The sequence below is a fragment of the Leptosomus discolor genome, chromosome 5 (genome assembly GCF_034619465.1).
Source record: "Leptosomus discolor isolate bLepDis1 chromosome 5, bLepDis1.hap2, whole genome shotgun sequence".
Classification (NCBI taxonomy): Eukaryota; Metazoa; Chordata; class Aves; order Leptosomiformes; family Leptosomidae; genus Leptosomus; species Leptosomus discolor.
In genome coordinates this window covers 70,513,211-70,534,849 of record NC_141395.1, presented here as the reverse complement: position 1 = coordinate 70,534,849, position 21,639 = coordinate 70,513,211, and the positions used below count along the sequence as shown (strand labels likewise).

Sequence of the window (21,639 nt, the reverse complement as noted above, 5' to 3'; positions counted from 1 at the left end):
TGGGCTTGTGCCCGCTGGAGCCCTCCGTGGTCTGGCAGTTGAACCAGCCGGAGGAGGGCTGTTTGTGAGAGCAGGACGTTGTCCTGTCTGCCCTGGGTCAGAACTCTCAAGCCCTGTGATGTGGGGAGGCCATCCGTGGCCCCCAATGGCTTGTGTTGGCCCATCTGTATAACTCCTCTTAGCTGAGTCAGGCGTGTTTGCAGCCTGGGCTGTGGTATGATGCTTCTAACCAAGTAGAAGAAAGCTGGTGAAGATCTAGAGAAAAGATTTCTGAGGAGCAGCTGAGGAAACTGGGGGTGTTTAATTTACAGAAGGGGACATCTGAGAGGAGATCTTATCACTGCCTTCAATCTCCTGAGAGGACTTTGTAGTGAAGTGGGTGTCAGTCTCTTATTCCTAGTGAGGAGTAATAGGAGGGGAGGAAGTGGCCTCATGTTGTGCCGGGGAGGTCTAGATTGGATATTGGGGACAATTCCATCAGCACCAGAGTTGTTAAGCAGTGGAACAGGCTGCCGAGGGAGGCTGTGGAGTCACCATCCTGGGAGGTGTTTAAAAGACGTGTAGGCGTGATGCTTAGAGGCATGGTTTAGTGGTGGACCTGGCAGTGTTAGGTTAACGGTTGGACTCGATAAAGCTAAGGATGATTTCCAGTCTCAGTGGCTCTATGACTCTACATGGGATGCGATGAAAAAGCAGTTGAGATTTTGGAGAATTTGTGACTGTGTTGAGAGGCAGAGGGGGAGAGTGAGCATGAGGAGGGGAGACAAGGCCTTTGGCATCTTTACTTGGGGTGAGCGCCGAGGGGTGAGGGCCCTTCCCTGCACAGGATTTGATGGTCAGAAAGAGGATTTGGAGATTGGCAAGGGGAACTGGAGGCGAGGATGCAGGACGTGTCTGCAGAGCCGAGGCCCTGGTGGTGGGAAAATCGTGCTGGACTGACCTCCATGTCTTTTGCCTTGAAGTGAGTAGCTTTGTGGATGATGAGAGAGCCATGGCTGGTGTTTCCCTGGAGTTTTCAGGAAAGCCCTTGCTGCTTCCTCCCCTTGCATGCTCACTGAGAAGCTGAGAAATTACGGGTGGTGTCAGTGACCTGTGAGGTGGATTGCCAAGTGGTGGAACGATTCAGCAGAGAGGCTTGTGGTGCAGTTGGAGGAGAGTGTGAAACGGTGTAGCCCAGGAGTCAGATCCATGGGGCAAACCCTGGTGAAGAACCTCTTCAATGATGTGGGCAGTGGGACAAGTGCCCCCTTCAGAGGAAGCTGGCAGATGCTGCAATCTATGGTGGAGTGGCTGAGGCATGTGATGGTTGTGGCAACACTCACAGGAAGCTGGAGATGCTGGAGATTGGGGCAGAGAGGAATCTCCTGAAGTTGAAGAGGAGGAAATGCCAAGTCCTGCATCTGAGGAGGAATAGCACTGGGCAGCAGGACATGGTGGTGGCCAAGACGCCGGAAAGCACCTTTGCTGATCATAACCTTGTGGTGCTGATGGAGAAGCAGCGGGCTACGAGGCAGCAATGCAGCCTTGAGGGAAAAGAGGCCAAGAGTCTCCAGGGCGGTGTTGGGAAGAGCATTGCCAGCAGTTGGAGGGGAAGTGATCTTGCTGTGCCTTCAGCACTGGTGAGGCCCTGTTGGAGTAAAGTGTTCAGTTGAGGGTTCCCCTAATGAAGAAGGACCCAGAGTTGGTGGAGCAAGTTGAGTGCAGGGCCACCAAAACTCTGAAGGGACGGGGCATCCTTTCCATGAGGAGAATCCGAGAGAGCTGGGAGTTCTTTCCAACAGGGAGGCGAGTCTGCGCAGGGGAGATGTCATCACTGTGTCTAAACTGCTGATGGAAGGTCATGAGAACTGCGGAGTCAGACTCTTCTCCTGGTTGCCCACGGGCACGGCAAGGGTGAATGGAGACAGCTGACAAGACGTGCCGTTGCCTTGAAGAGAAGACAAGGCTTTTTCTGTGAGCGGGTGTTCAAACAGTGGAACCGGTTGTGCAGAGTTGTGTTGGAATCTCCATCCTTGGAGGTACTGAAATCCTGAATGGACGTGATCATAGACAGCTTCCTGGAGCTGACCACACATCAGCAGATCGGAATGAACAAGATGATCTCGAGATGTTGCTTAAATACTCAGTGTTTCTGCTTCTTGTATTTTCTTGTTGTGATGGCCAGAGATTTGTGCTGTGGAAGAGAGTTGGTCAAGAGCATGTTTGATGGAGAGACTGAATATTGGGCGTGTGTAGAAGTGCATTAGCATATCCAAGCATTGGTTTGTGCAATTGAAGGGCATGTGTCATGTTCTGGAAGGCCCCTTGTGCTGCTCTGAGTTGTCGTTGCTGGGGACATACCTTGTAAGAGAGGTTTGAGGCCATTTTCCACCCACCCCGATGGCCTGTTGAGCCCTGGCTTTGTGCTGGGTGAGGTTGGCAGACCCTTGGGAGAAGAAAGGAAGAGGAGGCATATGAGGCTGGGATGCAAGAGAACTTTATTGAGGAAAAAACAAAGTGATAATTAGAGAGCGGCAAGAAGAATGGAGCAGGTCTGAAATTCAAGCAAGGTGAGCGTCAGCTGAAGTCCTTTGCTTGTGGGAGATTTTTCAAGTGCGCTGGTGTTTTCCAGCCATACAGAGCGGGAGGGTCTGGAATTGTGCCCTCAATCCATGCTGTGGCTTCCCAGGTGTGGGAGGTTGGTGTCAGGGTTGGTGGCGCGGGCCCTTAGCAGGGGTAGCAGCCTCTCCTGCCGCCGTAGCAGCCCAGGCCTCCGAAGCCATAGCCGAAGCCGTAGCCGAGGCCAAAGCCGCCGGAGGAGATGGGCACTCCCTGGGCGCTGAGTTCGTTGCCCACGGCAGCTGATGAGGAGGATCCGACGGCGGTGCTCTGGGGGAAGGAGCTGAGGATGGGTCCTGGCAGGGTGACCAGCACGGCAGGAGGCTGGATGACGACGCGGGAGTCCTCGCACTGCCTAACACAGGGCTCGTTGCAGCTGTTAGCCAGCGGGGTGGGTCCGCAGGGGCTGCAGAGGCTGTTGCAGGCCATGGGGGTGGTGTGGAGGGTCCCTGGAAGAGAGGGTGTTGAGAGAGCGGAGGGGCGTGGGGGCGCGAGGGGTTGGAGGAGGGCGGTGGAGCGGGGAGGGGTGGTGTGGGGCTGTGGGGAGCGTGCGCGGCGGTGGGGAGGCTTGAGGGCTGGTGAGGCTGGGGCCGAGCGCGGTGGGAGAGAGGGGCCAGGTGGGGCAGGAGGAGGAGGGTCAGGGGGTTGCGGCTGACCTTGGGGAGCGGGGAGGAGAAGGCGTGAGGAGGAGAGGTGTGTGAGGGAGAGAGGCGCTGGGCCGGCTTTTATGGTGGTGCGCGAGGGGCGGGACGGCCTTGGGGCAGGACGGCATTTGGCAGCAGGCAGCTCTTGCCTGCCCCAGCCCTGCCAGCAATGAGGTGGGGTGTGTTTCCCTGGCCACAACGCTCCCTCTTCATGTCCTGCTCTCGAGGACGTGTCCCCTTGGCCCTGGCGGCAACTTTGAGGTGAGAGGAGGTGTTTGGGTGAATTTGCATGGAAGTTCTGTGTCAGGGCATTTGGAGATGTAAATAAACAATGGGAGAATTGGGGTGTCAGCAGTGAGGTCATCCCATGGCACTCGCATGCTGTTGCCTGCGGTCATTTCTCAGGTCCTTGTGGGGCAAGAGAGGGATTGGACGTAGTGGAGGGGAAATGGGAGGCGTGCCTGCTGCACTGGGCGGTGCTCCTGAGAACCTCGAGGGGATGTTTGCATGCCAAGGGGTTGATGGAGCAGAATAGACTGGGCTGGACTAGACTGGACTAGAAGGGTCCAGTGGGAAAGTTCCTACAGTGATCATCTAGTCCAGCTGCCTGACCACTTTGGGACTGACCAAAAGTTAAAGCATGTTATTAAGGGCATTGTTTCTCCAAATGCCGCTTAAACGCTGACGGGCTTGGGGCATTGACCACCTCTCCAGGAAGCCTGTTCCTGTGTTTGACCACCCTCTCGATAAAGAACTATTTTCTACTCTCGAGTCTGAATCTCCCTTATGCAGCTTTGAACCATTCCCACAAGTCCTTTCCCTGGATCCCAGGGAGAAGAGCTCAGCACCTTCCTCTCCATGTCCCCTCCTCAGGAAGCTGTAGAGAGTCATAAGGTCGCTCCTCAGCCTCCTTCTCTCCCAACTAGACCAACCTAAAGTCCTTAGCCGCTCCTCACAGGCCATGCCTTCCAGCCCTTCCACCAGCTCTGTTGCCCTCCTCGGGATGCACTGAAGACCTTCACATCCTTTTGAGATGGTAGGACAAAGATCTACACACGATACTCAAGGAGAGGCAGCACCAAGGCTCACTACAGCGGGATAATCAGCTCTTTTGACCGGCTGGTGATGGTTGATGCACCCCGGGGTGGGCTTTGGCTTCTTGGCTGCCAGGGCACTGCTGACTCACACTGAGCCTGCTGTCAGCCAGCAGCCCCACAGCCCTTTCTGCAGGGCCTCTCTCCGGCACCTCCTCTCCCCATTTCTACTGGTGTGCAGCGTTCACCCCGGTCCTGGGTGCAGAACGTGGCATTTGCTCTTGTTAAATTTTGTGCCGTTGATGATTGCCCAGTGCTCCAAACGGGGCTTGTGTGTGGAGGGGTGCTGGAGGGCCTGACAGGCAAGAGGCACGCTGGGCTGTGCTGGGGGTGCCAGTGGACTCACAGGTGCCCGCCTCCCCCGAAAGAGAGAGTTGTGCAACAGGCTGTACATACGTCTATGGGAAAAGATGATTTGAACCAGAAATGCTGCGGGAGGTACCTGATTTCGTTGCACTGCACAGAGAGGGATGTCTGTCATGGAGGTGAGTGAGGGGAGATGCAAAGTCCTGTTTCTGAGGAGGAGTCAATCCCAGGTAGAAGCAGTAGCTGGGGGGCCAACTGTAGAGAAAGCAGCTTAGCAGAGCAGGATCTTGTGTTCCTGGTGGAGAACATATGGCCCATGAGGTGGCAATGAACCTTTTGGCTAAAGAGTCCACGGGTCTCGAGGGCAGCACTTGGAGAAGCATTGCCAACAGGTTGAGGGAGGTGACCCTTCCTCTCTGCTCAGCACTGGTGAGGTCCTGTGTGAAGTGCTGTGTGCGGTTCTGGGCTCCTCAGTGTGAGGTCAGGGGCTTGTTGGAGCAAGAGCAGTGCAAGCCACCAGGGGAGATGGTGCAGGGGCTGGAGCCTCCTTCCTAGGGGAGGAATCTGAGAGAGCTGGGAGCGTTCAGCCAGGAGATAAGGAAGTGCAGGGAGGAGGCCATAAATGTGCCTCAATCGCAGCCGGGAGGGAATGAATTGGAGTAAGCCCAGCTCTTCGAAGCAGTGCGCACTAGTAAGAGAAGAGGCTGTGGGCACAATGGAAAGCAGATGGAATTCCCTGGGGAAAGAAGGCAAGGCTTTTTGCGTGTGAGGGTGGTCCAAGTGTGGAAGAGGTGGTGGAGTCTGTGTCCTGGGAGATACTGAAACCCTGAGTGGCCGTAGTCCTGAATAACCTCTGCTGGAACTGGCCCTGTTTGAGCGGTGTGGTTGAAGCCAACGCTCTCCAGAGTTCCTGATGAATTCAATGGTTCTGTGATTCTGTTTGCTGGGAGGGCTGGAGGGTCATGGTGGGGAAGAGAGATAGTGAAGCGTGTGCTGGCATGGGGAGATCTCATCAGAGGTGTGTGCAGGGGAGCGTTGCGATGTCCGAGACTTTAACTAAAGCAGGTGATGGGCTTGTGTCACATTCTTGAAGACCCCAAGTGTCAGTTTTTGATGCTGTGGATGGCCATAACCTATTTTCTAAGAGAGGTCCCATGGCCCTTTTTCACGTAGCCCGATGGCTTGTTGAGCCCCAGGTTTGTGCTGGTTGAAGATGTCAGAGCCCTGGGAGAAGAAATGGAGTGGACACATGTTAGGCTGGGATGAAGATGTTTATTGAGGAAAACAAAGAGTGAAAATGCAAGAGCGGCAAGTGGAAGGAGCTGGTCTGAGCTGTCAGTAGGTCGACCATCAGCCAAAGTCCTTTCCTTCCTGTAGGTCTCAGCAGAGAACCACGATCTTCCTGGCCTGCAGTGAGAGCGGAACAGTGGAAGTCCCCAGTGGTGTTTGGCTTGTAAGAAGGTGTTTGCAGCATAGAGTAGTGGACATAGCAGAAGGCACAATGCAAAGAGGGAAGCGGGAGAAGAGGAGGAGGTCCATGGGCCGTGTTTCCAGACAGGCCGGGCTGGCTCCTTCCCTGCTTGCTTTGTGCCTGGAGAGAAGGAGCCATGGATGGGAAGCCCATCGGCCTGCAAGGGCCTGGCGGTGAGTCCTCAATCCATGCTGTGGCTTGCCGGGTGTGGGAGGTTGGTGTCAGGGGTGGTGGCGAGGGCCCTTAGCAGGGGTAGCGGCCTCTCCTGCCGCCGTAGCAGCCCAGGCCTCCGAAGCCATAGCCGAAGCCGTAGCCGAGGCCGAAGCCGCCGGAGGAGATGGGCACTCCCTGGGCACTGAGTTCGTTGCCCACGGCAGCCGATGAGGAGGATCCGACGGCGGTGCTCTGGGGGAAGGAGCTGAGGATGGGTCCTGGCAGGGTGACCACCACGGTGGAGGGCTGGATGACGACGCGGGAGTCCTCGCACTGCCTGACACAGGGCTCGTTGCAGCTGTTAGCCAGTGGGGTGGGTCCGCAGGGGCTGCAGAGGCTGTTGCAGGCCATGGGGGTGGTGTGGAGGGTCCCTGGAAGAGAGGGTGTTGAGAGAGCGGAGGGGCGTGGGGGGTGCGAGGGGTTGGAGGAGGGCGGTGGAGCGGGGAGGCGTGGTGTGAGGCTGTGGGGAGCGTGCGCGGCGGTGGGGAGGCGTGAGGGCTGGTGAGGCTGGGGCCGAGCGCGGTGGGAGAGAGGGGCCAGGTGGGGCAGGAGGAGGAGGGTCAGGGGGTTGCGGCTGACCTTGGGGAGCGGGGAGGAGAAGGCGTGAGGAGGAGAGGTGTGTGAGGGAGAGAGGCGCTGGGCCGGCTTTTATGGTGGTGCGCGAGGGGCGGGACGGCCTTGGGGCAGGACGGCATTTGGCAGCAGGCAGCTCTTGCCTGCCCCAGCCCTGCCAGCAATGAGGTGGGGTGCGTTTCCCTGGCCGCAACGCTCCCTCTTCATGTCCTGCTCTCGAGGACGTGTCCCCTTGGCCCTGGCAGCAGCTTTGAAGTGAGAGTCTTAGAGGCCAAAGGCTTGGTGCTGGTGGCGTGTGTCAGGGCGGGCAGAACACTTGGCCTAAGCGTCCCAGTGGTTTTGTGTCATCCGTGAGATCATCCCATGGCACTCGTGTGGTGTGGTTTGGGGGTGCGTTGTGAAGACGGGACCTCATTTCCTCGCATTCTTGGCTGGCTGGTCTGGGCTCTGCAGGTGTGCTGGGTGTGAGGGGCTGCCCCTTCCACCGTGTTTTGTCCCTCCCTGCCTTGATGCCAGTCACTCAGCCTGTCTTTAGGCCTGGCCTTTCCCGTAGGGTGTCTTGGTGCCCCTCATGCTTGTGAGGTCGTAGCTTGGAGAACGGAGGCTGCCAGGTTGGGCTTGTGCCCCCTGGAGCAGTTGATGCAGCCAGTGGAGGGCTGTTTGTGAGAGCAGGACGTTGTCCTGTCTGCCCTGGGTCAGAGCTCTCAATCCCTGTGATGTGGGGAAGCCATCCGTGGCCCCCAATGGCTTGTGTTGGCCCATCTGTATAACGCCTCTTAGCTGAGTCAGGCATGTTTGCAGCCTGGGCTGTGGTATGATGCTTCTAACCAAGTAGAAGAAAGCTGGTGAAGATCTAGAGAAAAGATTTCTGAGGAGCAGCTGAGGAAACTGGGGATGTTTAATTTACAGAAGGGGACATCCGAGGGGAGACCTTATCACTGCCTTCGATCTCCCGAGAGGAGGTTGTAGTGAAGTGGGTGTCAGTCCCGAGAGGAGGTTGTAGTGAACTGGGTGTCAATCTCTTATTCCTAGTGAGGAGTGATAGGAGGGGAGGAAATGGCCTCACGTTGTGCCGAGGAAGCCTAGATTGATATTGGGGACAATTCCATCAGCACCAGTGTTATCAAGTAGTGGAACAGGCTGCCGAGGGAGGTTGTGGAGTCACCATCCTGGGAGGTGTTTAAAGGACGTGTAGGCGTGATGCTTAGAGGCATGGTTTAGTGGTGGACTTGGCAGTGTTAGGTTAACGGTTGGACTCGATAAAGTTAAAGGTATTTTCAACCCTTAGTGGCTCTGTGAATGTACATGGGATACGGTGCAAGGGCAGGTGAGTTTGTGGAGAATTTGTGACTGTGTCGACAGGCAGAGGGCGAGTAGGAGCATCAGGAGGGGAGCCAGGGCCTTTGGGGTCCTTACTTGGGGTGAGTGCTGAGGGGTGAGGCCCCTTCTCTGCACAGGGTTTGACGGTCAGAAAGAGGATTTGGAGATTGGCGAGGGGAACTGGAGGCGAGGATGCAGGACGTGTCTGCAGAGCCGAGGCCCTGGTGGTGGTGGTGGATGCGTGTATAAGGGTTGGTGAAGGGCAAGGCCTGCCCCAGTGGAGCCAAGGGGAGTGTTTAGCAGGCTGTTTGTCAGGCGAGCAGTGGTTGTTGCTGAGGAAGATGAAGGGAGGTGGGAAGGATTGCTCTGCGTCTGGATGTAGCCAAGTCATTGATGCCTGAGAGGTCATAGCCACGAATGCAGAGGGAGCTGGCCGACGTCCTTGGGTGGCTGCTCTCCGTGACCTTCTGCAAGTCCTGATGCGTGGGAGCAGCTCCGGAGGCCTGGAAGGGAGCTCATAGACCTGCTACTTGAAGAAGATCAGCAACGAAGTTCTGGGAAAGCAAAGGCTGCCTTGCCTGACATCATTTTGAGGAAAGGTAATGGAGGAAATAGTCCAGGAAAGCACTGCCAAGCCCCGGAAAACAAGAAGGTGATGGGGAGTGATCAGCATCCATTTATGGAGGGAAAATCATGTTTGACTAACCTCCATGTCTTTTGGCTTGAAGTGAGTAGCTTTGTGGATGAGGAGACAGCCATGACTGGTGTTTCCTTGGAGTTTTCTATAAAGCCTTTGCCGCTTTCTGCCCTTCCATGCTCAACAACCAGATGAGAAATTCTGGATTGCGTAAGTGGCCAGTGAGGTGGACATCAAAGTAGGTATAACAGCTGAGCAGAGAGGCTTGTGGTGCAGTTGGAGGCAAGTGTGAAACGGAGTAGCGCAGGAGTCAGACCCATGGGGCCAACCATGCTGAAGAACCTGCTCAATGATGTGGGCAGTGGGACAAGTGCCCCCTTCAGAGGAAGCTGGCAGATGCTGCAATCTATGGTGGAGTGGCTGAGGCATGTGATGGTTGTGGCAACACTCACAGGGAGCTGGAGATGCTGGAGATTGGGGCAGAGAGGAATCTCCTGAAGTTGAAGAGGAGGAAATGCCAAGTCCTGCATCTGGGCAGGAATAGCGCTGGGCATCAGGACATGGTGGTGGCCAAGAGGCTGGAAAGCACCTTTGCTGAGCATGACTTTGTGGTGCTGATGGAGAAGCAGCGTACAACGAGGCAGTAATGCAGCCTTGAGGGAAAAGAGGCCAAGAGTCTCCAGGTCGGCGTTGGGAAGAACGTTGCCAGCAGTTCGTGGGGAAGTGATCTTGCTCTGTCTTCAGCACTGATGGGGCCCTGTGTGGAGTTGTGTGTGCAGTTGAGGGTTCCACTGTGGAAGAAGGAACTGAAGTTGGTGGAGTGAGTTGAGTGCAGGGCCACCAAATCTCTGAAGGGACGGGGCATCCTTTCCATGAGGAGAATCTGAGAGAGCTGAGAGTTCTTTCCAGCAAGGAGGCGAGTCTGCGCAGGGGAGATGTAATCAATGTGTCTGAACTGCTGATAGGAGGGCATGAGGACCAGGGAGTCAGACTCTTCTCCTGGTTGCCCACGGCCAGGACAAGGGTGAATGGAGAAAGCTGACAAGACCTGCCATTGCCTTGGACAGAAGGCAAGGCTTTTTCAGTGAGAGGGTGGTCAAACCGTGGAACCAGTTGTGCAGGGAGGTGTTGGAATCTCCACCCTTGGAGATACTGAAATCCTGAGTGGACGCGGTCATGGATAGCCTTCTGGACGTGACCCTGCTTCAGTAGATAAGGATGAACAAGATGATCTCTAGAGTTTCCTTCGTAGTTCTACTTCCTGCATTTTGATTGCTGTTATGACCAGAGAATTGTGCAGGGGAAGAGAGTTGGTCAAGTCGTGGTGCCATGGAGAGCGTGTGTCACAGGCCTGGGTAGTAGCGCATAAGCATGTCCAACCCTTTGTTTGGGCAAGTGAACGTGACCGTGTGTCACTTTCTAGAAGGCCCCTTGTGCTGCTCTGAGTGGTTGTTGTTGCTGGGGACATACCTCGTAGAGAGTTTTGCGTCCTGTTTCCACCCACCCCAATGGCCTGTTGAGCCCTGGCTTTGTGCTGGGTGAGGATGGCAGACCCTTGGGAGAAGAAAGGCAGAGGAAGCATGTGAGGATGGGATGCAGGAATACTTTATTGTGGAAAAAAACAGTGAAAAGACAGGAGCGGCAAGTGGAAGGGAGCCAGCCTGAGGTGGCAGTAGGTCGACCATTAGCCGAAGCCCTTTCCTTGCTGTAGGTCTCGCCAGAGCACCAAGATCTTTCCGGCCCACAGTGGGAGCAGAAAAGTGGAAGTCCACTGTTGTGTCTGGCTTGTGAGAAGGCGTTTGCAGCGTAGAGTAGTGGACATAGCAGAAGGCACAATGCAAAGAGGGAAATGGGAGAAGAGCAGGAGGTCCACGGGCCATGTTTCCAGGCAGGCCAGGCTGGCCCTTTCCCTGCTTGCTTTGTGCTTGGAGAGGAGAACCAGTGGATGGGAAGCCCATTGGCCTGCAAGGGCTTGAAGGTGTCTCCTGAATCCATGCCGTGGCTTCCCGGGTGTGGGAAGTTGGTGTCAGGGGTGGTGGCGAGGGCCCTTAGCAGGGGTAGCAGACTCTCCTGCCGCCGTAGCAGCCCAGGCCTCCAAAGCCATAGCCGAAGCCGTAGCCGAGGCCGAAGCCGCCGGAGGAGATGGGCACTCCCTGGGCGCTGAGTTCGTTGCCCACGGCAGCCGATGAGGAGGATCCGACGGCGGTGCTCTGGGGGAAGGAGGTGAGGATGGGTCCTGGCAGGGTGACCACCACAGTGGAGGGCTGGATGACGACGCGGGAGTCCTCGCACTGCCTGACACAGGGCTCGTTGCAGCTGTTAGCCAGCGGGGTGGGTCCGCAGGGGCTGCAGAGGCTGTTGCAGGCCATGGGGTTGGTGTGGTGGGTCCCTGGAAGAGAGGGTGTTGAGAGAGCGGAGGGGCGTGGGGGTTGTGAGGGGTTGGAGGAGGGCGGTGGAGCAGGGAGGGGTGGTGTGGGGCTGTGGGGAGCGTGCGCGGCGGTGGGGAGGCGTGAGGGCTGGTGAGGCTGGGGCCGAGCGCGGTGGGAGAGAGGGGCCAGGTGGGGCAGGAGGAGGAGGGTCAGGGGGTTGCGGCTGACCTTGGGGAGCGAGGAGGAGAAGGCTTGAGGAGGAGAGGTGTGTGAGGGAGAGAGGCGCTGGGCTGGCTTTTATGGTGGTGCGCGAGGGGCGGGACGGCCTTGGGGCAGGACGGCATTTGGCAGCAGGCAGCTCTTGCCTGCCCCAGCCCTGCCAGCAATGAGGTGGGGTGTGTTTCCCTGGCCGCAACGCTCCCTCTTCATGTCCTGCTCTCGAGGACGTGTCCCCTTGGCCCTGGCGGCAGCTTTGAAGTGAGAGTCTTAGAGGCCGAAGGCTTGGTGCTGGTGGCGCGTGTCAGGGCGGGCAGAACACTTGGCCTAAGCGTCCGCGTGGTTTTGTGTCATCCGTGAGATCATCCCATGGCACTCGTGTGGTGTGGTTTGGGGGTGCGTTGTGAAGACGGGACCTCATTTCCTCGCATTCTTGGCTGGCTGGTCTGGGCTCTGCAGGTGTGCTGGGTGTGAGGGGCTGCACCTTCCATCGTGTTTTGTCCCTCCCTGCCTTCATGCCAACCACTCAGCCTGTCTTTAGGCCTGGCCTTTGCCGTTGGGTGTGATCTGATGGTATCTTGGTGCCCCTCATGCTTGTGAGGTTGTATCTGGGAAAAAGGAGGCTGCCAGGTTGGGCTTGTGCCCGCTGGAGCCCTCCGTGGTCTGGCAGTTGAACCAGCCGGAGGAGGGCTGTTTGTGAGAGCAGGACGTTGTCCTGTCTGCCCTGGGTCAGAACTCTCAAGCCCTGTGATATGGGGAGGCCATCCGTGGCCCCCAATGGCTTGTGTTGGCCCATCTGTATAACTCCTCTTAGCTGAGTCAGGCGTGTTTGCAGCCGGGGCTGTGGTATGATGCTTCTAACCAAGTAGAAGAAAGCTGGTGAAGATCTAGAGAAAAGATTTCTGAGGAGCAGCTGAGGAAACTGGGGGTGTTTAATTTACAGAAGGGGACATCTGAGAGGAGATCTTATCACTGCCTTCAATCTCCTGAGAGGACTTTGTAGTGAAGTGGGTGTCAGTCTCTTATTCCTAGTGAGGAGTAATAGGAGGGGAGGAAGTGGCCTCATGTTGTGCCGGGGAGGTCTAGATTGGATATTGGGGACAATTCCATCAGCACCAGAGTTGTTAAGCAGTGGAACAGGCTGCCGAGGGAGGCTGTGGAGTCACCATCCTGGGAGGTGTTTAAAAGACGTGTAGGCGTGATGCTTAGAGGCATGGTTTAGTGGTGGACCTGGCAGTGTTAGGTTAACGGTTGGACTCGATAAAGCTAAGGATGATTTCCAGTCTCAGTGGCTCTATGACTCTACATGGGATGCGATGAAAAAGCAGTTGAGATTTTGGAGAATTTGTGACTGTGTTGAGAGGCAGAGGGGGAGAGTGAGCATGAGGAGGGGAGACAAGGCCTTTGGCATCTTTACTTGGGGTGAGCGCCGAGGGGTGAGGGCCCTTCCCTGCACAGGATTTGATGGTCAGAAAGAGGATTTGGAGATTGGCAAGGGGAACTGGAGGCGAGGATGCAGGACGTGTCTGCAGAGCCGAGGCCCTGGTGGTGGGAAAATCGTGCTGGACTGACCTCCATGTCTTTTGCCTTGAAGTGAGTAGCTTTGTGGATGATGAGAGAGCCATGGCTGGTGTTTCCCTGGAGTTTTCAGGAAAGCCCTTGCTGCTTCCTCCCCTTGCATGCTCACTGAGAAGCTGAGAAATTACGGGTGGTGTCAGTGACCTGTGAGGTGGATTGCCAAGTGGTGGAACGATTCAGCAGAGAGGCTTGTGGTGCAGTTGGAGGAGAGTGTGAAACGGTGTAGCCCAGGAGTCAGATCCATGGGGCAAACCCTGGTGAAGAACCTCCTCAATGATGTGGGCAGTGGGACAAGTGCCCCCTTCAGAGGAAGCTGGCAGATGCTGCAATCTATGGTGGAGTGGCTGAGGCATGTGATGGTTGTGGCAACACTCACAGGAAGCTGGAGATGCTGGAGATTGGGGCAGAGAGGAATCTCCTGAAGTTGAAGAGGAGGAAATGCCAAGTCCTGCATCTGAGGAGGAATAGCACTGGGCAGCAGGACATGGTGGTGGCCAAGACGCCGGAAAGCACCTTTGCTGATCATAACCTTGTGGTGCTGATGGAGAAGCAGCGGGCTACGAGGCAGCAATGCAGCCTTGAGGGAAAAGAGGCCAAGAGTCTCCAGGGCGGTGTTGGGAAGAGCATTGCCAGCAGTTGGAGGGGAAGTGATCTTGCTGTGCCTTCAGCACTGGTGAGGCCCTGTTGGAGTAAAGTGTTCAGTTGAGGGTTCCCCTAATGAAGAAGGACCCAGAGTTGGTGGAGCAAGTTGAGTGCAGGGCCACCAAAACTCTGAAGGGACGGGGCATCCTTTCCATGAGGAGAATCCGAGAGAGCTGGGAGTTCTTTCCAACAGGGAGGCGAGTCTGCGCAGGGGAGATGTCATCACTGTGTCTAAACTGCTGATGGAAGGTCATGAGAACTGCGGAGTCAGACTCTTCTCCTGGTTGCCCACGGGCACGGCAAGGGTGAATGGAGACAGCTGACAAGACGTGCCGTTGCCTTGAAGAGAAGACAAGGCTTTTTCTGTGAGCGGGTGTTCAAACAGTGGAACCGGTTGTGCAGAGTTGTGTTGGAATCTCCATCCTTGGAGGTACTGAAATCCTGAATGGACGTGATCATAGACAGCTTCCTGGAGCTGACCACACATCAGCAGATCGGAATGAACAAGATGATCTCGAGATGTTGCTTAAATACTCAGTGTTTCTGCTTCTTGTATTTTCTTGTTGTGATGGCCAGAGATTTGTGCTGTGGAAGAGAGTTGGTCAAGAGCATGTTTGATGGAGAGACTGAATATTGGGCGTGTGTAGAAGTGCATTAGCATATCCAAGCATTGGTTTGTGCAATTGAAGGGCATGTGTCATGTTCTGGAAGGCCCCTTGTGCTGCTCTGAGTTGTCGTTGCTGGGGACATACCTTGTAAGAGAGGTTTGAGGCCATTTTCCACCCACCCCGATGGCCTGTTGAGCCCTGGCTTTGTGCTGGGTGAGGTTGGCAGACCCTTGGGAGAAGAAAGGAAGAGGAGGCATATGAGGCTGGGATGCAAGAGAACTTTATTGAGGAAAAAACAAAGTGATAATTAGAGAGCGGCAAGAAGAATGGAGCAGGTCTGAAATTCAAGCAAGGTGAGCGTCAGCTGAAGTCCTTTGCTTGTGGGAGATTTTTCAAGTGCGCTGGTGTTTTCCAGCCATACAGAGCGGGAGGGTCTGGAATTGTGCCCTCAATCCATGCTGTGGCTTCCCAGGTGTGGGAGGTTGGTGTCAGGGTTGGTGGCGCGGGCCCTTAGCAGGGGTAGCAGCCTCTCCTGCCGCCGTAGCAGCCCAGGCCTCCGAAGCCATAGCCGAAGCCGTAGCCGAGGCCAAAGCCGCCGGAGGAGATGGGCACTCCCTGGGCGCTGAGTTCGTTGCCCACGGCAGCTGATGAGGAGGATCCGACGGCGGTGCTCTGGGGGAAGGAGCTGAGGATGGGTCCTGGCAGGGTGACCACCACAGTGGAGGGCTGGATGACGACGCGGGAGTCCTCGCACTGCCTGACACAGGGCTCGTTGCAGCTGTTAGCCAGCGGGGTGGGTCCGCAGGGGCTGCAGAGGCTGTTGCAGGCCATGGGGGTGGTGTGGAGGGTCCCTGGAAGAGAGGGTGTTGAGAGAGCGGAGGGGCATGGGGGCGCGAGGGGTTGGAGGAGGGCGGTGGAGCGGGGAGGGGTGGTGTGGGGCTGTGGGGAGCGTGCGCGGCGGTGGGGAGGCGTGAGGGCTGGTGAGGCTGGGGCCGAGTGCGGTGGGAGAGAGGGGCCAGGTGGGGCAGGAGGAGGAGGGTCAGGGGGTTGCGGCTGACCTTGGGGAGCGAGGAGGAGAAGGCGTGAGGAGGAGAGGTGTGTGAGGGAGAGAGGCGCTGGGCCGGCTTTTATGGTGATGCGCGAGGGGCGGGACGGCCTTGGGGCAGGACGGCATTTGGCAGCAGGCAGCTCTTGCCTGCCCCAGCCCTGCCAGCAATGAGGTGGAGTGTGTTTCCCTGGCCGCAACGCTCCCTCTTCATGTCCTGCTCTCGAGGACGTGTCCCCTTGGCCCTGGCGGCAACTTTGAGGTGAGAGGAGGTGTTTGGGTGAATTTGCATGGAAGTTCTGTGTCAGGGCATTTGGAGATGTAAATAAACAATGGGAGAATTGGGGTGTCAGCAGTGAGGTCATCCCTTGGCACTCGCATGCTGTTGCCTGCGGTCATTTCTCAGGTCCTTGTGGGGCAAGAGAGGGATTGTACGTAGTGGAGGGGAAATGGGAGGCGTGCCTGCTGCGCTGGGCGGTGCTCCTGAGAACCTCGAGGTCATGTTTGCATGCCAAGGGGTTGATGGAGCAGAATAGACTGGGCTGGACTAGACTGGACTAGAAGAGTCCAGTGGGAAAGATCCTACAGTGATCATCTAGTCCAGCTGCCTGACCACTTTGGGACTGACCAAAAGTTAAAGCATGTTATTAAGGGCATTGTTTCTCCAAATGCCGCTTAAACGCTGACGGGCTTGGGGCATTGACCACCTCTCCAGGAAGCCTGTTCCTGTGTTTGACCACCCTCTCGATAAAGAACTATTTTCTACTCTCGAGTCTGAATCTCCCTGATGCAGTTTTGAACCATTCCGACAAATCCTCTCCCTGGATCCCAGGGAGAAGAGCTCAGCACCTTCCTCTCCGTGTCCTGTCCTCAGGAAGCTGCAGAGAGCCATGAGGTCTCTCCTCAGCCTCCTTCTCTCCAAACTAGACCAACGCAAATTCCTTAGCCGCTCCTCACAGGCCATGCCTTCCAGCCCTTCCACCAGCTCTGTTGCCCTCCTCGGGATGCACTGAAGACCTTCACATCCTTTTGAGATGTTAGGACCCAGATCTACACACAATACTCAAGGAGAGGCGGCACCAAGGCTCACTACAGCGGGATAATCAGCTCTTTTGACCGGCTGGTGATGGTTGATGCACCCCGGGGTGGGCTTTGGCCTCTTGGCTGCCAGGACACGGCTGACTCACACTGAGCCTGCTGTCAGCCAGCAGCCCCACAGCCCTTTCTGCAGGGCCGCTCTCCAGCACCTCCTCTCCCCATTTCTGCTGGTGTGCAGCGTTCACCCCGGTCCTGGGTGCAGAACGTGGCATTTGCTCTTGTTAAATTTTGTGCCGTTGATGATTGCCCAGTGCTCCAAACGGGGCTTGTGAGTGGAGGGGTGCTGGAGGGCCTGGCAGGCAAGAGGCACGCTGGGCTGTGCTGGGGGTGCCAGTGGACTCACAGGTGCCCCCCTCCCCTGAAAGAGAGAGTTGTGCAACAGGCTGTACATACGTCCATGGGGAAAGATGGTTTGAAGCAGAAATGCTGCGGGAGGTACCTGATTTCGTTGCACTGCACAGAGGAATGTCTGTCATGGAGGTGAGCGAGGGGAGATGCAAAGTCCTGTTTCTGGGGAGGAGCCAATCCCAGGTAGAAGCAGTGGCTGGGGGGCCAACTGTAGAGAAAGCAGCTTAGCAGAGCAGGATCTTGTGTTCCTGGTGGAGAACATATGGCCCATGAGGTGGCAATGAACCTTTTGGCTAAAGGGTCCACGGGTCTCGAGGGCAGCATTTGGAGAAGCGTTGCCAGCAGGTTGAGGGCGGTGACCCTTCCTCTCTGCTCAGCACTGGTGAGGTCCTGTGTGAAGTGCTGTGTGCGGTTCTGGGCTCCTCAGTGTGAGAAGGTCAGGGGCTTGTTGGAGCAAGAGAGTGCAGGCCACCATGGGAGATGGTGCAGGGGCTGGAGCCTCCTTCCTAGGAGAGGAATCTGAGAGAGCTGGGAGCGTTTAGCCAGGAGATAAGGAAATGCAGGGAGGAGGCCATGAATGGGCCTAAATCGCAGCCGGGAGGGAATGAAGTGGAGGGATCCCGTCGCTTTGAAGCAGTGCGCACTAGTAAGAGAAGAGGCTGTGGGCACAATGGAAAGCAGATGGAATTCCCTGGGGAAAGAAGGCAAGGCTTTTTGCGTGTGAGGGTGGTCCAAGTGTGGAAGAGGTGGTGGAGTCTGTGTCCTGGGAGATACTGAAACCCTGACTGGCCGTAGTCCTGGATAACCTCTGCTGGAACTGGCCCTGTTTGAGCGGTGTGGTTGAAGCCAACGCTCTCCAGAGTTCCTGATGAATTCAATGGTTCTGTGATTCTGTTTGCTGGGAGGGCTGGAGGGTCATGGTGGGGAAGAGAGATAGTGAAGCGTGTGCTGGCATGGGGAGATCTCATCAGAGGTGTGTGCAGGGGAGCGTTGCGATGTCCGAGACTTTAACTAAAGCAGGTGATGGGCTTGTGTCACATTCTTGAAGACCCCAAGTATCAGTTTTTGATGCTGTGGATGGCCATAACCTATTTTCTAAGAGAGGTCCCATGGCCCTTTTTCACGTAGCCCGATGGCTTGTTGAGCCCCAGGTTTGTGCTGGTTGAAGATGTCAGAGCCCTGGGAGAAGAAATGGAGTGGACACATGTCAGGCTGGGATGAAGATGTTTATTGAGGAAAACAAAGAGTGAAAATGCAAGAGCGGCAAGTGGAAGGAGCTGGTCTGAGCTGTCAGTAGGTCGACCATCAGCCAAAGTCCTTTCCTTCCTGTAGGTCTCAGCAGAGAACCATGATCTTCCTGGCCTGCAGTGGGAGCGGAACAGTGGAAATCCCCAGTGGTGTTTGGCTTGTAAGAAGGCGTTTGCAGCATAGAGTAGTGGACATAGCAGAAGGCACAACGCAAAGAGGGAAGCGGAAGAAGAGGAAGAGATCCATGGGCCGCTTTTCCAGACAGGTCGGGCTGGCTCCTTCCCTGCTTGCTTTGTGCCTGGAGAGAAGGAGCCATGGATGGGAAGCCCAACGGCCTGCAAGGGCCTGGCGGTGAGTCCTCAATCCATGCCGTAGCTTGCCGGGTGTGGGAGGTTGGTGTCAGGGGTGGTGGCGAGGGCCCTTAGCAGGGGTAGCGGCCTCTCCTGCCGCCGTAGCAGCCCAGGCCTCCGAAGCCATAGCCGAAGCCGTAGCCGAGGCCGAAGCCGCCGGAGGAGATGGGCACTCCCTGGGCGCTGAGTTCGTTGCCCACGGCAGCCGATGAGGAGGATCCGACGGCGGTGCTCTGGGGGAAGGAGGTGAGGATGGGTCCTGGCAGGGTGACCACCACGGTGGAGGGCTGGATGACAACGCGGGAGTCCTCGCACTGCCTGACACAGGGCTCGTTGCAGCTGTTAGCCAGCGGGGTGGGTCCGCAGGGGCTGCAGAGGCTGTTGCAGGCCATGGGGGTGGTGTGGAGGGTCCCTGGAAGAGAGGGTGTTGAGAGAGCGGAGGGGCGTGGGGGCGCGAGGGGTTGGAGGAGGGCGGTGGAGCGGGGAGGGGTGGTGTGGGGCTGTGGGGAGCGTGCGCGGCGGTGGGGAGGCGTGAGGGCTGGTGAGGCTGGGGCCGAGCGCGGTGGGAGAGAGGGGCCAGGTGGGGCAGGAGGAGGAGGGTCAGGGGGTTGCGGCTGACCTTGGGGAGCGGGGAGGAGAAGGCGTGAGGAGGAGAGGTGTGTGAGGGAGAGAGGCGCTGGGCCGGCTTTTATGGTGGTGCGTGAGGGGCGGGACGGCCTTGGGGCAGGACGGCATTTGGCAGCAGGCAGCTCTTGCCTGCCCCAGCCCTGCCAGCAATGAGGTGGGGTGTGTTTCCCTGGCTGCAACGCTCCCTCTTCATGTCCTGCTCTCGAGGACGTGTCCCCTTGGCCCTGGAGGCAGCTTTGAAGTGAGAGTCTTAGAGGCCAAAGGCTTGGTGCTGGTGGCGCGTGTCAGGGCGGGCAGAACACTTGGCCTAAGCGTCCCAGTGGTTTTGTGTCATCCGTGAGATCATCCCATGGCACTCGTGTGGTGTGGTTTGGGGGTGCGTTGTGAAGACGGGACCTCATTTCCTCACATTCTTGGCTGGCTGGTCTGGGCTCTACAGGTGTGCTGGGCGTGAGGGGCTGCACCTTCCATCGTGTTTTGTCCCTCCCTGCCTTGATGCCAATCACTCATCCTGTCTTTAGGCCTGACCTTTGCCGTTGGGTGTGATCTGATGGTGTCTTGGTGCCCCTCATGCTTGTGAGGTTGTATCTGGGAGAAAGGAGGCTTCAGGGTTGGGCTTGTGCCTCCTGGGGCCCCCTATGGGCTGACAGTTGAACCAGCCAGAGGAGGGCTTTTGTTAGAGCAGGACGTTGTCCTGTCTGCCCTGGGTCAGAGCTCTCAAGCCCTGTGATGTGGGGAGGCCATCCGTGGTCCTCAAAGTCTTGTGTTGTCCTCTCTTTATCAGTCTGCTTAGCTAGGGCAGGCATGTTTGCAGCCTGAGCTCTGGTATGATGTGTCCAAAGAAGAGCAAGGATGTGGTGAAGGATCTGGAGAACACGTCTTATGAGGAGTGGCTGAGGGAACTGGGGGTCTTTAGTTTGCTGAAGGTAACAGCTGAGGGGAGAAGTTTTCTCTGTCACAATGTGAAAGGAGGTTGTAGCAAGGTGGGTGTTAGTGTCTTATCCCTAGTGAGGAGTGGAGACAGCTTCAACTTGCACCGCAGGAGGTGTAGATTGGATATTAGGGACAATTTCAACACCAAAAGAGTTATCAAGCAATGGAATAGGATGCCCAAGGAAGTGGTGGAGTCACCATCCTGGGAGGTGTTTAAAAGACGTGTAGACCTGATGCTTAGAGGCATGGTTTATTGGTGGCCTTGGCAGTCTTAGGTTTATGGTTGGACTCGATAGAGTTAAGGGTATTTTCCAACCTCAGTGGCTCTATGATTGTACATGGGACACTCTGCAAGGATATTTTGTTTGTGGAAGCCCCGTGAGTGTGTCAAGAGGCAGAGCGGGAGCAGGAGCGTCAAGAGGGGAGCCAGGGCCTTTGGGGTCCTTACTTGGGGTGAGTGCCAAGAGGTGAGGCCTTTTCCCTGCTCAGGGTTTGACGGGCAGAAAGAGGATTTGGACACTGCCAAGGGGAAGTGGAGACGAGGATGCAGCACGTGTCTGCAGAGCCGAGGCCCTGGTGGTGGTGGTGGGTGCGTGCGGAAGGGTTGGTGAAGGGCAAGGCCTGCCCCAGTGGAGCCGAGGGGAGTGTTTTGCAGGCTGTTTGTCAGGCAAGCAGTGGTTGTTGCTGAGGACGATGAAGGGAGGTAGGAAGGATTGCTGTGCGTCTGGATATAGCCAAGTCGCTGAGGCCTGAGAGTTCGTAGTCACGAATGCTGAGGGAGCTGGCTGATGTCCTTGGGTGGCTACTCTCCATTATCTTGTGAAACTCCTGGTGGCTGGGAGCATTTTGTGGATGGAAGAGAGCTCAGAGCTCTTGTGTGTTGAAGGAAGATCTTATAAATTGGAGGCTGCGTAACCTTGACATAATTCTCACGGAATATGATATAGGAAATGTTTCTGGAAAGCCCTGCCAAGCCCCAGAAAAACAAGATGGTGATGGCAAGCGATCAGCATGGATTTATGAAGTGGTCATGATGCTGGACCGACCTCTGTGTCTTCTACCTTGAAGTGTGTGGCTTTGTGGACAAGGAGAGAGCTGTGGCAGGTCTTTCCCTGGAGTTTCCATAAAGACGTAACCGCTTTCTCCCCTTGCAGTCTCACCAACCAGCCAAGAAATGATGGGTTGTGTAAATGGCCAGTGAGGTGGGCTGCAAAGTGGTGGAAGGGCTGGGCCCAGAGACTTGTGGTGAGTGGCCTCACGTGCAGTGTGAGGCAAGTGTCAAGTGGTGAGGCCCAGGTGCCAGATCCATGGGGCCAACCTTGTAGAAGACCCTGCTCAATGACACGGGCAGTAGGATAAGTGCCCCCTCAGCAAGTGGACGGATGATGCATAATGTGTCAAAGTGGCTGAGGCACGGGATGGCTGTGACGCCCTTCAGAGGGAGCTGGTGAGGCTGGAGACGGGGGCAGAGAGGAATCTCCTGAAGTTGAAGAGGGGGAAATGCCATGTCCTGCATCTGGGGAGGAATAGCTCTGGGCAGCAGGACATGGTGGTGGCCAAGAGGCTGGAAAGGCCCTTTGCTGAGCACGACTTTGTGGTGCTGGTGGAGAAGCAGCGGACTACGAGGCAGCAATGCAGCCTGGGTCAAAAGAGGCCGAGAGTCTCCAGGGCGGCGTTGGGAAGAGCATTGCCAGCACTTCATGGGGAAGTGATCTTGCTGT

The 21,639-nt window shown here is 56.6% G+C and overlaps 5 pseudogenes; all 5 read right to left on the bottom strand.

Annotated features, from left to right (window-relative positions):
* Positions 1-2,706: 2,706 nt before the first annotated feature.
* LOC147415629 (feather keratin pseudogene) lies at positions 2,707-3,027 on the bottom strand (annotated as a pseudogene).
* Positions 3,028-6,356: 3,329 nt separating this feature from the next.
* LOC147415628 (feather keratin pseudogene) lies at positions 6,357-6,677 on the bottom strand (annotated as a pseudogene).
* Positions 6,678-10,904: 4,227 nt separating this feature from the next.
* LOC147415627 (feather keratin pseudogene) lies at positions 10,905-11,225 on the bottom strand (annotated as a pseudogene).
* Positions 11,226-14,779: 3,554 nt separating this feature from the next.
* Positions 14,780-15,100, bottom strand: LOC147415626 (feather keratin pseudogene; annotated as a pseudogene).
* A 3,329-nt stretch (positions 15,101-18,429) lies between these two features.
* LOC147415625 (feather keratin pseudogene) lies at positions 18,430-18,750 on the bottom strand (annotated as a pseudogene).
* Positions 18,751-21,639: the final 2,889 nt, after the last annotated feature.